The sequence below is a fragment of the Pelodiscus sinensis genome, chromosome 24 (genome assembly GCF_049634645.1).
Source record: "Pelodiscus sinensis isolate JC-2024 chromosome 24, ASM4963464v1, whole genome shotgun sequence".
In the NCBI taxonomy this organism is placed as follows: domain Eukaryota; kingdom Metazoa; phylum Chordata; order Testudines; family Trionychidae; genus Pelodiscus; species Pelodiscus sinensis.
In genome coordinates, this window is record NC_134734.1 from 24112524 (window position 1) to 24125854 (window position 13331).

The following is a 13331-nucleotide window of genomic DNA, read 5'->3' on the forward strand; positions in this document are numbered from 1 at the left end:
AGAAACTTTCCCAGATAAGTCTATACATGGCCAATCCAGCACTCTCCTCCTGCATTGTAAAAGAGCTGCTACCCATCTGTTTTGGGGATGGAAGAATTCTGAAGCTGCCAGGTGATGGAAATCAGTGAACCAGTTTCTATGTTCTCCTGAACAGAAATACCCTCTGAAGATTCTTCTCCTAGGATGGTGTAATTTTGGTTCACTCTATCAATTTCTCTGGGCCTGCACTCATTTTAACCCAGTTCAGGATCATTTCTAAGGTGAAAGAAAAAGATTCCATTCAAGTGTTGGTGACTCCCAAGTTTTGGAAAAGCAAAGATCTATGCTATGAAACTTAACTCACCTGGTTTGCAAGCAGAGGTTGACTTCTCAAAGGAAAGGAAGGGATCAGCGTTATCCTAGCCAACGCCATATGAGAAAGGTCTAAATGGACACAGTAACCCTTGATTTCCATTGGTTAAATTGGTACACAGTTTCAAAAATGATGATTTCAGGCAAAATGATTGAGAAGGTTTTGGAGAGGACCTTTGGGAGCAGGTTGGGTGTGAGAGGAGAAGAGGCAGAGAAAGAAAAAATAGGATCAAATACAGACCCATGAACAAGGGGGTTAAATTCACCCCTCCTCTTTCTCTCAGGCCCCATGTAGAGCCCACTGCAATAGGAACCGAGCTAGGAGACCGCTCTTTCAGTAACACCTTCTCTTTATTTTGTCCCCTGTTGTGTCTTTCAGGTTTCCCTCCATCACACAACGATGTCTTGCTACACAGAATGCGGGGTGGCCCGACCCAGCCCAGTTTCCGGCACCTTCAACGAGCCGTGCGTGAGGCAGTGCCCTGACTCCCAAGTGCTGATCATGCCCTCGCCGGTTGCCATGACCATCCCAGGGCCCATTATGAGCACCTTCCCTCAGCACAGCGAAGTGGGAGCTGTGGGAGCCCCCCTGGTGGGATCCGGCTACGGGGGCTCATTTGGAGCTGGAGGACTGTTCGGCTCTGGAGCTGGTTACGGGGGATTGCTTGGCTTGGGAGGATCAGGTGGTTACGGGGGACTCTGTGGTTATGGAGGTCGTTATGGTTACGGGGGAGGTTACGGCAGTGGGATATCTTGTCATAGGTACCTGAGTGCATGCGGCTCACCATGTTAGACACGGCAGGAATCTCTGTGGCCAAAGGAAAGACCAGGAAATGAACAGCAACTGATAGATTCCGATATCGATTTTAGAAGGGCTGTGTTGGCCTGGCTCCAGCTGAGCTCCTCATGAGCTGTATCTACCCAGCCCCTTTCTCTCATGGACCCATTTCTAATGTCTTGCTAGGAACTCTTTCTGCCAATGCTTTCCCAACCACATGCTTCTTCTCCTATGCTCATTGGGACTCGCTCTGAATTACACTCACCGTGTTTGTACGAACCCCACAGAGTGAAGGAAACAGGGGTCTTAAGAAAGGCATCAGCTGCATCTGTGTTGTGTTGTCCAACCTATCAGCTCCAACAAAGGAAACAGAACTTCTCACTTCCGATGCATCTGAGGGAAGGGGGTGATGGTTCGCAGCCCATATTGCAACACTGGGAATCCTTTCTTCCTGTTTTTACTTATCTCTTTCTGTAATGGTGTATTGTAAATTTCATTCACATTAAAAGCTTTGCTGCATCGGAATATCCGTCTTGTGGTTTTACTTGTTCTTCCTCCCGTTTATGAAATGGACTGGGTTAAATTCATTCCTGTAGTTCTGGCAGCTGTAGGGAGTTCCCAAATTGCAGTTTTGGAGGCTGTGCCATGATGGGAGAATGAAGCCACTGAGAGGGCCCATGGCATTATTCAGGCCACCGCAGGGATGTTGTATTGCCTGTGTTAGCAAAGAGCCTTTTCCTGATAAGATTTACACAGATTTTCACTTTCAATGGCTAAGCGGGTTTTTTTCATTGAAAGAAAACAAATCACATGGTTTGTGGTAAACTTCTGCTTCTGTGCTTGCATCCTAGAGCCTTAGGTTTTTTAAAGGAGAAGAAAATTTTTGAAGAAACTTGTCTATATGCACACAACAGCATTATTTCGGTTTAGTTTAGTTTCAAAGTTTTATAGAATATCGTGCACCCAGGAACCTCCCAACTCCCCTTCTAAATTCATGTACAAAACTCTGTCTTAGCTCCCCCTGTTCACAAAGCTCCCTGGTTGCTTCTTACCAGGCTTTACAAAGCCCTGACGTTCCTGATACCCCACCCCGTCTATGGTTTAACCAATGAAAAGAGGGGTCTCGATTTCAAATCCTCACAGCTCACAGCTTCCAACTGCCGGCCACAGCACACACACAAACAGCTCAGCACGTGAAACTCCAAACACACAAGCAGACAAACACAAGCTCAGCCCACAGGTTCTTTCAGACAACCAGCAAGGAACCCTCTCCCCACGAACACACACACTAAAGACAGACAATTACCTCATGGGTCCCGTAATTGTTCCTCCTTCACCTGGAGAACTCACTCATCTACCTCCGTGTTAGCTGCCCCTGTTCGCAAAGCTCTAGACCTTTGTCTATATTTTTTTAAGGTCTGGTCTACACCATGGAGTTATTTCCTTATTTTGAAATAATAAGCGGAGCATCTGTACTACCAAACCTGTTATTCCCTGAGGAAAGTGGGCGGAGAGATTTCAAAATCAACGGCCCATTTCAAAATTGTTATAGCTCCGCTGTACCTATTTTGAAATAATGTCTCTCCAGAGTAATTTGAATTAATTACTCCCCAGTGCTTCCTGGGGCTCTAGGTCAAGGTAGCACATCCACAATAATGGAGCCTGCCTTGGACTAATTTGGAGGGTCCCCTGTAGTGGGCTGTGTTATTCCTGCACTGCACATGGACAGACTTGAAATGTCCACACCTGCCATTCCTTAGGACAATGATTATTCTCATATGTAAAGCGGTCTGGGCAAGAGACTTTACCTGCTCTGTGCTGCATTTGACAAATCTGAAAGAATTCTGAACTGTTGGGTCACCATGACCCGCCAGAGGGAGACGTGTTTCCAGGGACAGGGAAAGTTGCACATGTAGAAAATTGCAGACATCATCATAACGGTGACATGCTTTAATTGAAAGTTTTGGTGTTTGGGTGTTGTGCTGTGATTTACATCACTAACACATATAGAAACAATGTACTTAGGATAGATTGTAGTCCCTTTGAAGAAGAGTTGTTTTCATGTATAAAGATAGTACAAGTGAATATATCAGGCCTAGATCCCAGGATGCTCATTTTTAACAAGACATGCTACTAACCTTCTAGATTTCAAATCCTCGTTAAGAAGCTCACAGTTTCCAACTCCCGGCCACAGCACACGGACCTTCAAACCAACAGCTCAGCACATGAATCTCCAAACACACCAAGAGACCAATACAAGCTCAGCCCACAGGTTCTTTCAGGCTACCAGCAAGTAACCCCCACAAACAAACACACACACTACAGACAGCTACTTACCTCAAGGGTCCCATAATCATTCTTCCTTCATCTGGAGAACTCACTCACGATACTATCTCTTATCTGCCCCTGTTCGCAAAGCTCTATACCTGTCTCTACACCTTTTTAGCCCTAGTCTAATTAGGAAGTTATTACGAAATAGGCAAGGTCCCATGGGAAGGAAGACTAAGAGGAAAAACAATTGAAGAAAGTTGGCAGTTTTTCAAAGAGACATTATTACAGTCCCAAAATCATACTATTCCACTGTGTAGGAAAGGTGGAAAATATAGAAAAAGACCGCCTTAGCTTAATCAGGAGATCTTTTATGATCTAAAAATCAAAAAGGAGTCATATAAAAATGGAATCTAGGTCAAATTACAAAGGATGAATATGAACAAACAACACAGGTATGCAGGGGTAAGATGAGAAAGTCAAAGGCAGAATACTAGCTCAAACTAGCTAGATACATAAAGGGTAAGAAGACACTCTATAAATATATTAGAAACAAGAGGAAGACCAAGGACAGGGTAGGTACATTGCTCAGTGAAGAGTGAGAAACAATAACAGGAAACTTGGAAATGGCAGAAGTGCCTAATGACTTCTTTGTTTTGGTCTTTACCAAGGAGTCTGATGAAGGAATGCCTAACATAGCAAATGCTAGTTGAAATGGGTTAGGTTTAGAAGATAAAATAAAAAATAATAAGTTACAAATTACTGTGAAAATATTAGATATCTGCAAATCATTGGAGACTGATGATATGCATCCTAGAATACTCAAGGAGCTGATAGAGGAGGTACAGTATCGGAGCCTTTAGCTATCATCTTTGAAACAGCATGGAAGAGCAGGAGAGATTCAAGAAGACTGAAAAAGGGCAAATATAGTGCCCATCTATAAAAAGGGAAATAAGAACAACCCAGGAAACTACAGACCGGTCAGTTTAATTTCTCCGCCAGGAAAGATAATGGAGCAAGTAATTAAGGAATCCAATTGCAAGTACCTGGAAGATAATAAGCGGATAGCTAACAAGCAGCAGGATTCGTAAAGAACAAATTATGTCAAACCAAACTGATAGCTTTCTTTGATAGGATAACAAGTCTTGTGGATAAGGGAGAAGTAGTGGACGTGGTATACCTAGACTTTAGTAAGGCATTTGACACGGTCTCACATGACCTTCTTATCAATATATTAGGGAAATATAACTTAGATGTGGCTACCGTAAGGTAGTACATAACTGTCTGGATAACCATTCTCAGGTATGTCTACACTACCCCGCTAGTTCGAACTAGGAGGGTAATGTAGGCATACCGCACTTGCAAATGAAGCCCGGGATTTGAATTTCCCGGGCTTCATTTGCATAAGCCGGGCGCCGCCATTTTAAAATCCCGGCTAGTTCGAACCCCGTGCCGCGCAGCTACACGTGGCACGGAGTAGCTAGTTCGGATTAGGCTTCCTAATCCGAACTAGCTGTACTCCTCATTCAAATCCCGGGCTTCATTTGCAAGTGCGGTATGCCTACATTACCCTCCTAGTTCGAATTAGGAGGGTAGTGTAGACATACCCTCAGAGAGTAGTTATTAAAGTCTCACAGTCCTGCTGGGGTTCCACAAGTGGAATTCCACAGGGGTCTGTTTTGGGACTGGTTCTGTGCAATATTTTCATCAATGATTTAGATATTGGCATAGAGAGCAAGCTTATTAAGTTTGGGAGGGAGGGAGAAAAAATATTCTACTTTGCCTCTGATGATAGGGCAAGAAACAATGGGCTTAAACAGCAGAAAGGGAGGTTTGGGTTGAACAATAGGAAAAACTTCCTTACTGTCAGGGTAGTGAAACACTGGAATAAGTTGCCTAGGGAGGTTGTGGAATCTCCATCTCTGGAGATATTTAAGAGCAGGTTAGATGGACATCTATCGCTTGGTCCTGTCTTTAGGGCAGTGGTATGGACTCAATGACCTTTTGAGGTCCCTTCCAGTTTTAGTGTTCTTTGATTCTAATCTTTCTCATTTTGAAATAATAAGTGGAGCGTCCGCACTTCCAAGACTGTTATTTCTAAAAAATTGGCCACTTGTTTTGAAACCTCTATTCCTGCTTTCCTCCGGGAATAACACTTATTTCCAAATAGTCATAGCTCTGCTCTAGCTACTTTGAAATAACTACTCCGCAGAATAATTTGAAGTAATTTCTCTCAAGTCCTTCCTGGGGCTCTAGGTCAAGGTAGCCTGTTGGCAGTAACAGAGCCTCAGACAGGAGATGATTTAATGGATCAGTCAAGAAACACATTTAGTAGTTCTGTAATTTCACATTTGAGTTATTCCAGTACCCTTGGGTGAATGAAACAAAATACAGGATTATGCAGCACTTTAAAGACTAACAAGATGGTTTATTAGATGATGAGCTTTCGTGGGCCAGACCTGGTTCTGGAACAAACTGATAAAACCTAAAGAAATTTCTCTAACGACACCTCCATCTGGGACAGTTCCTCAGATTTGTTACCTAGAAAGAATGGCTCGGATTTTGGCATCTCCCTCAAATCCCTGATGCAGACAATTTATTTAGTTTCTCCATCGTGACCTTATCGTCCTTGAGTGCTCCTTTAGAATCCTGATTCTCCAGTGGCCCCACTAGTTGTATAGCAAACTTCCTGCTCCTGATGTACTTTAAAAAAAATCACTATTACTTTGTTACCAGCAAAGGCGCACTAGTAAACCAATTTAGACTGGGGCCTGCTGACTAGGTGGTAAATGCCTTTGTCCCAGAAGGAGATCCGGCCTGGAACCCACTGTATCTATCACCAGCAGATCTCTCAGATGTTAATAAACACAGACTCTGATCTTATGTTTGAAAAATGCAGAGGCAGCTGATGTTCACGACCTGCAACCCTTTAGCTGAGGTAGCTGTCAGGGGAGGAGCACTGAGGTGTCCTTGGTGAAGTAGAGACATTTGAGGTGATGTTAGCCTCTGCTTGCATGGCTGACAGATACGTGGTTTGTGGAATGTAACCGAAAAGCGATGTTGAACATCAGGAGGGCCTTCACCACAGCTGATGCCGGAGGCTCTATGCGGTCCCGATGATGTTGGGTCAGATATCAGGTAGCTAGGGCTCACAATACTAGGCTTTCGCCACAGTGTGGGCCGAAGCACCCTGAGGGCGGCAGGAGTAGAACCAGGCAGGTTAGACTGGGCCTTCACCACGGTCTCCTCTGTGACACGACTCCTCCTTCTCCAGCTGTAGTGAGAAACTGCCGACCAGATCTCCTCAGACTTCTAGGTTTTATAGAATCCAAGGCGGGAAACTCCAATGGTCTTGAGTGCAAAGCAGGGCGTGGTGCTGTGTGCAAACACGTGGTGCTGAGTGCAGAGGGTGTTTTGGCAGCAAAAGTCCTCACAGTCTGTTGGGTTCCATTTTAAAGTCCCATCATGCACCACAACTCCATTTTGGATTGTCCTTTTAGATTCAGTCTCCATTTTGTTTCAGTGCATTTCTTAGCAATAAATTCCAACTAACAACTTTTTGGTTTGTTCGTTAGCTGTTCTTCAAATTCCTTTTCCCTTCATAACTATATTTTCAAACATGATTTGACATACTTTATGCTGCTTTCTATTTTCCTTACTAAAAATTAATTTCCATTTTCTAAATTATCCCTTTTTAGTTCTCACTTTAAAAATGTATGTTTAGAGTTCAGAGGAGAGCATGGAAGATAAGATATAAGTAAGAACAGATGAGAAACAATCAAAAGAGTGGAAAAAAGTCCCACTCAATGCCATCACATCATGGTGGATAGCTAAATAGTGACAAGTTTTCAAAGTGAATCTAATGTTTGTCATCTGAACCTGTAGTCCCAATAAATGTTATTACTCCTATAACAATACAAGTCTTTGGCCATATAAATCTGAATGAGTGGTTGTGAAGTGCTTCAAATGCTTAGATCTGAGGAACTCTCAGACAATCCACCATGAAAGTTACAATTACACCATTTTACCACAGTGGTCAATGGAGGCTCGTTAAGGTGAAGGTCAGACAGGGATTGTCAGTGATTGAAAACAAATAATAAGAATGGGGACTACTCATGGCTGCGAATAACCTGGAACTCTTGAACCCCACAGGAGACTTACTCTTCTCCACTTCCAAATATGTCCCTACCCTGAGACTACCTCATTCTGGTATTTTCTTATTTTGATTGGATGACTTTTGGGGCAATGTTGGGTGAAATGTTGCCTGACGTTTGGCAGGTGTTGGCTCATTCATGGCTATTTATGTCTGAGCAGATTTAAATTAGATGCTATCAAAGATGTTCTCATTTGAAGCCAATGGGGGGAGGGGTTATTCCTGCACCGCACATGAACAAACTGGAAATGTCCGTGCTTGACATTCCTTAGCACCATGATTATCCTTTTATGTAAAAAAGTCTGGGCGACAGACTTGACTTGCTCCATGCCGCATATGACAAATCTGAAAGAATTCTGAAGTGTTGGGTCCCCATGACCCACCATAGAGAGCCATGTTTCCAGGGAAAGAAAAAGTTGCAGACACTGTACAATGGTGATTTCATCATAATGGGTGACATTCTTTAAAGCAAGTTTTTGACGCTTGGGTGATATGCTGCGATTTACCTCGCTACCACACATATAGGAATGATGGGAATAGGATAGACTGTAGTCCCTTTGTGGAAGTATTGTCTTTTGTAGAAAGAAGACTCTTAAGGTGGACCAAATTTTGCCCACTTTCATCCTGGGATCTATACATCAAACAAGACCAGTTACTCATCTTGCCATCCAAAAGGGAGTAACAGTGACGAACTTCGCGCTGAGCCTGACATAGGACGAGTCATAAATAGGAGGTTGTGTTTCAGTTTCTGCATCTCAGACTCATGTGATTTTCACCTCATTGTGCTTCTATTCTCAGCCCCTATAAAACAGGGATGTTAAGGTGTTAAAATTGGAAATTATAGAGCCTTCTTCAAAACGAAGATTTCAAAGGACCTCAGAACACTCCTGGGTGCTTCATACATGCAAAGGGTATAGTCTTAAAGATGTTCAGTGATTCTGGGATTAGACGCCTCTGCAATGAGCAATAGAGTCGCTTTAAAAAACAGGAGGCCAAGGTCTCTTGTGACACACCTTTAATAGGGTCACAACAGAGAGTCACGAATTATGGGATATTTTATTTTTATTCAAAGGTACTTGATCATTTGGCATTTGAAGTCTATTTTGATAGAAAAGTAAAGTTCCCTCTTGGTGGAAATCAGCACAGTTGCTTCAGAGACTTAAAAGGAAAGGAAGCCATTTCCACCTTCTTCTCTGGATGTAGAAGACACTCCTTGGGATGCATTTCACACTTACAACATCATTCGTTTTCTTGCAGGGATGTTTTCTGCCACATGTGCAACTTCATCCCACAGCCATCTCTTCCTTCACCTAGAACCCCTGATCTCCATCTCCTCTGGGCTTCTTCCAGGGCTTAGTCAGTGTCTTACAAGACCTCGCTTTTCTGTAAGCTCAGCCACAGAGAGAATGTTTTGGATGGAGTACATTTTCCATGACTTCACTCAAAGAGCTCTGCTTTCCGTCCCCGGAAATCATCCCTTCCCTGGTCTCATAAGGAAATGAACTTCCTGCAGCCCTTTGAGACAGCGTTGGTGACACAAAGGGAATTCCAGTCGTGGGTCAGGTTTTCGTCACCTTTGGGTGCAATTCACTTTTGGGAGAGTGTCAGCTAAGAGGCTCGTGTTGAACCTTCCTTCTCTCTCTTAGTAGAGACTCAAATTCAAGTGGGAATGTAGATTTATACTGGCCTTGTTCTTTTCCCAGGACAAAAGGAGGGGTAGGGTATGTCTACACAGCAAAGTTATTTCAAAATAACTTTCCTGGCGTCTACACAGTCATTCCTTTATTTCAAAATTAATTTGAATTAGCGGAGGGCTTATTTTGATACTGGTAAACCTCATTTCACAACAAATAATGCCAATTTCAAAATTACTATTTCGAAATAAGCGCTGTGTAGATGCTTATTTCGAAATAGGGGGCCTCCAGCCCTTCCCAGGGTGTCCTGCTGGCCGCCTTGGCCACAAAGTAACTTCTGACCTGATTCTCTGCTGGAACTGGTTCCACCCAGCCTTAAATGCGATTCAACGTCCTCTCAGTGTGGACGCGCTCTTTCAAAATAGAAAAACGCTATTTCGAAATGCATTTTGTGTGTAGACGCGTTATTTCAAAATAAGCTATTTTGAATTCACTATTTCGAAATTAGATATTTTGAAATAACGCTGTAGTGTAGACATACCCTTCGAGACTTAAGGTCCTTACAGAAAACACACTAACGGCAATGGACTTACTCCGACTGATTTTCAAAGGGAATTGGATCTCACCTACGTCATGTTCGTAAGAACAGAGGAGAATAGCTCTCTGCATTCTAGCGAGCTGAGAGAACTGCCCAATGGCCTGCTTTTGACCCAGATGAAGTCGATGGCCCAAACTGGATTTCTGCTTACGAGAGGCAATTGTGGTCCTCATGCAGCTCTGAATCACCTTAACAGTCACTCTCATTACACCACTGAGATCCAGGGAATTCAGAATGTAATGTTCATCAGTGGGATTGTCCCTAACAATAATAACGCCCAGCCCTGAGAAAGCAGCAGCCTCAAAAGCAGAATATACGAGCGCAATGTGGTTTGTTGGATAATTAATTGGGACTTTGTGTAAAAAATGCCTCATAAAGCTCCTAGAAACTGTATAAAAGCACTCCTGGCTCAGAATTCTCCTAAACGCTTCTCTGGACTTCATCTCCTCGGTGATCTAGGTAAGTCCAATTTGACTCCATCTCTTTCTCCTCCGAGAGATGTCACAGATGGTCCATGTCCATTTCAGACAGAATATGGCATTGGCTCTTCCAGTAACAGCTTCTCTTTGTTCCGTCCCCTGTTGTGTGTTTCAGGTTTCCCTCCATCACACAAAGATGTCTTGCTACACAGAATGCGGGGTGGCCCGACCCAGCCCAGTTTCCGGCACCTTCAACGAGCCGTGCGTGAGGCAGTGCCCTGACTCCCAAGTGCTGATCATGCCCTCGCCGGTTGCCATGACCATCCCAGGGCCCATTATGAGCACCTTCCCTCAGCACAGTGAAGTGGGAGCTGTTGGAGCCCCCCTGGTGGGATCTGGCTACGGGGGCTCATTTGGAGCTGGAGGACTGTTTGGCTCTGGAGCTGGTTATGGGGGATTGTTTGGCTTGGGAGGATCAGGTGGTTACAGGGAACTCTGTGGTTATGGAGGTCGTTATGGTTATGGGGGAGGTTACGGCAGTGGGGTATCTTGTCATAGGTACCTGAGTGCATGCGGCTCACCATGTTAGACACGGCAGGAATCTCTGTGGCCAAAGGAAAGACCAGGAAGTGAACAGCAACCGATAGATTCCGATATCGATTTCAGAAGGGCCGTGCTGGCCTGGTTCCAGCTGAGCTCCACACGAGCTGTATCTGCCCAGCCCCTTTCTCTCATGGACCCATTTCTAATGTCTTGCTAGAAACTCTTTCTGCCAATGCTTTCCCAGCCACATGCTTCTTCTCTTTTGCTCATTTGGACTCACTCTGAATTACACTCACCGTGTTTTTTCGAACGCCGCAGTGGGAAGGGAAGAGGGGCCTTAAGAAAGGCATCAGTTGTAGAAATTATCTGTTGTCCAACCTTGAATGTCCAAGAAAGGAAAAAGAAATTCTCAAATGCAATACATCTGAGGGAAGGGGGTGATGGTTCGCAGCCCATATTACAACACTGGGAATCCATTCTTCCTGCTTTGTGTTATCGCTTTCTGTAAATGTGTATTGCACATTTCATTCACATTAAAAACTCTGCTGCATCAGAATATCCGTCTTGTGGTTTTACTTGTTCTTTCTTTCCTGTTTATGAAATCAACTGGATTAAATTCATCCCTGCAGTTCAGTAGGGAATTCTGAAACTGCAATTTTGGAAGCTATGCCGTGATGGGAGAATAATGCCACTGAGAGGGTTTGTGGCATTATATAGGACACCTGTATGGGTGTTGTATTCCTCCTTATATTGCCTGTATTAGCAAAGAGCCTTTACCTGCAAAGATTTACACAGATTTTCACCTTAATGTCTAAGCGGGTTGTTTTTTCATTGCAAGGAAACCGATCACATGACTATATGTATAAAGCAGCATTATTTGGGTTTTAGTTTAGTTTAAAAGTTTTATAGACTGTCAAGTGCGCCTAACCCCTTTCCAACTCCCCCCCTAAACTCCCTTACGAAACCGCCTGTTAGCTGCCCTCGTTTTCTAAGGTCCCTGGTTGCTTACTACTATGCTGTACAAAGTCCTTCCCTTCCCAATAGCTCTGCCCCCTGTCTAAGGCTTAACCAATGAAAAGAGGGGTCTAGATTTCAAATCCTCACAGCTCAGAGTTTCCAACTGCCAGCCACAGCACACACACAAACAGCTCAGCACATGAATCTACAAACAAATCAACAGACAAACACAGGCTCAGCACACGGTTTCTTTCAGGCACCCAGCCAGGAACGCCCCACCCCAACACACACATTACAGACAGACACTTACCTCAAGGGTCCTGTAATCATTCCTCCTTTACCTGGAGAATTTACTCATGAGCCTCCTTGTTAGCTGCTCCTGTTCTCAAAGCTCTAGACCTTTCGGTTTAGCTCTGGTCTACACCATGGAGTTATTTCGAAATAACCTACCTTATTTTGAAATAATAAGCAGAGCGTCTATGCTACCAAGCTTGTTATTCCCCGAGGAAAGCGGGCGGAGAGATTTCAAAATCAACGGCCCATTATTTGGAAATAAGGCTTATTTCAAAATTATTATAGCTCTGCTGTAGCTATTTTGAAATAACTACTCCCGAGAGTAATTTGAATTAATTACTCCGCAGTTCTTCCTGGGGCTCTAGGTCAAGATGGCACATACACAATAACGGAGCCTACCTCGGACTAATTTCGAGTCTCACCTGTAGGGGCAGTGTTATCCCTGCACCGCACATGAACAGACTTGAAATGCCCACCCCTGACATTCCTTAGGACAATGATTATCCTCGTATGTAAAGTCTGGGCGAGAGACTTGTGCTGCATTTGACAAACCTGAAAAAATTCTGCACTATTGGGTCACCGTGACCCATCAGAGAGAGACGTGTTTCCAGGGACAGAAAAAGTAGCACACACAGAACAGTGGGTGATTTCATCATCATGGGACATGGTAGAGGTTTTCAAGTATCTAAAAGGGTGTCACAAGGAGGATGGAGAAAAAATGTTCTCCTTTTTCTCTGATGATAGGACAAGAAGCTATGGGCTTAAACTGCAGCAAGGGAGTTTTCGTTTGGACATTAGGAAAAACTTCCTAACTGTCTGGGTGGTGAAACACTGGAATATATTGCCTAGGGAAATTGTGGAATCGCCATCTCTGGAAATATTTCGGAGCAGGTTAGATAGACATCTACCAGGGATGGTCTAGATGGTGCTTGGCCCTGTTATCAGGGCAGGGGACTGGACTTCATGACCTCTTGAGGTCCCTTCCAGTTCTAGTGTGCTATGATTCTAACCTTCCTTGCTTTGAAATAGTAAGAGGAGCATTCACACTACCAAGCCCATTATTTTGAAATAATGGGCCGCTTATTTTTAAATCTCTACTCCTGCTTTCCTCGGGGAATAAGGCTTATTTCCAAATAATTATAGCTCCGCTGTAGATATTTTGAAATAACTACTCCACAGAGTAATTTGAAGTAATTTCTCCCAAGTCTTTCCTGGGGATCTAGGTCAAGGTAGCATGTTCGCAGTAACGGAGCCTGCCTCGGACTAATTTCGAGGCTCCCCTGTAGTGGGGACATGACAGTTCAATTTCCTTATTTCAGAAGTTATTTGATCAATT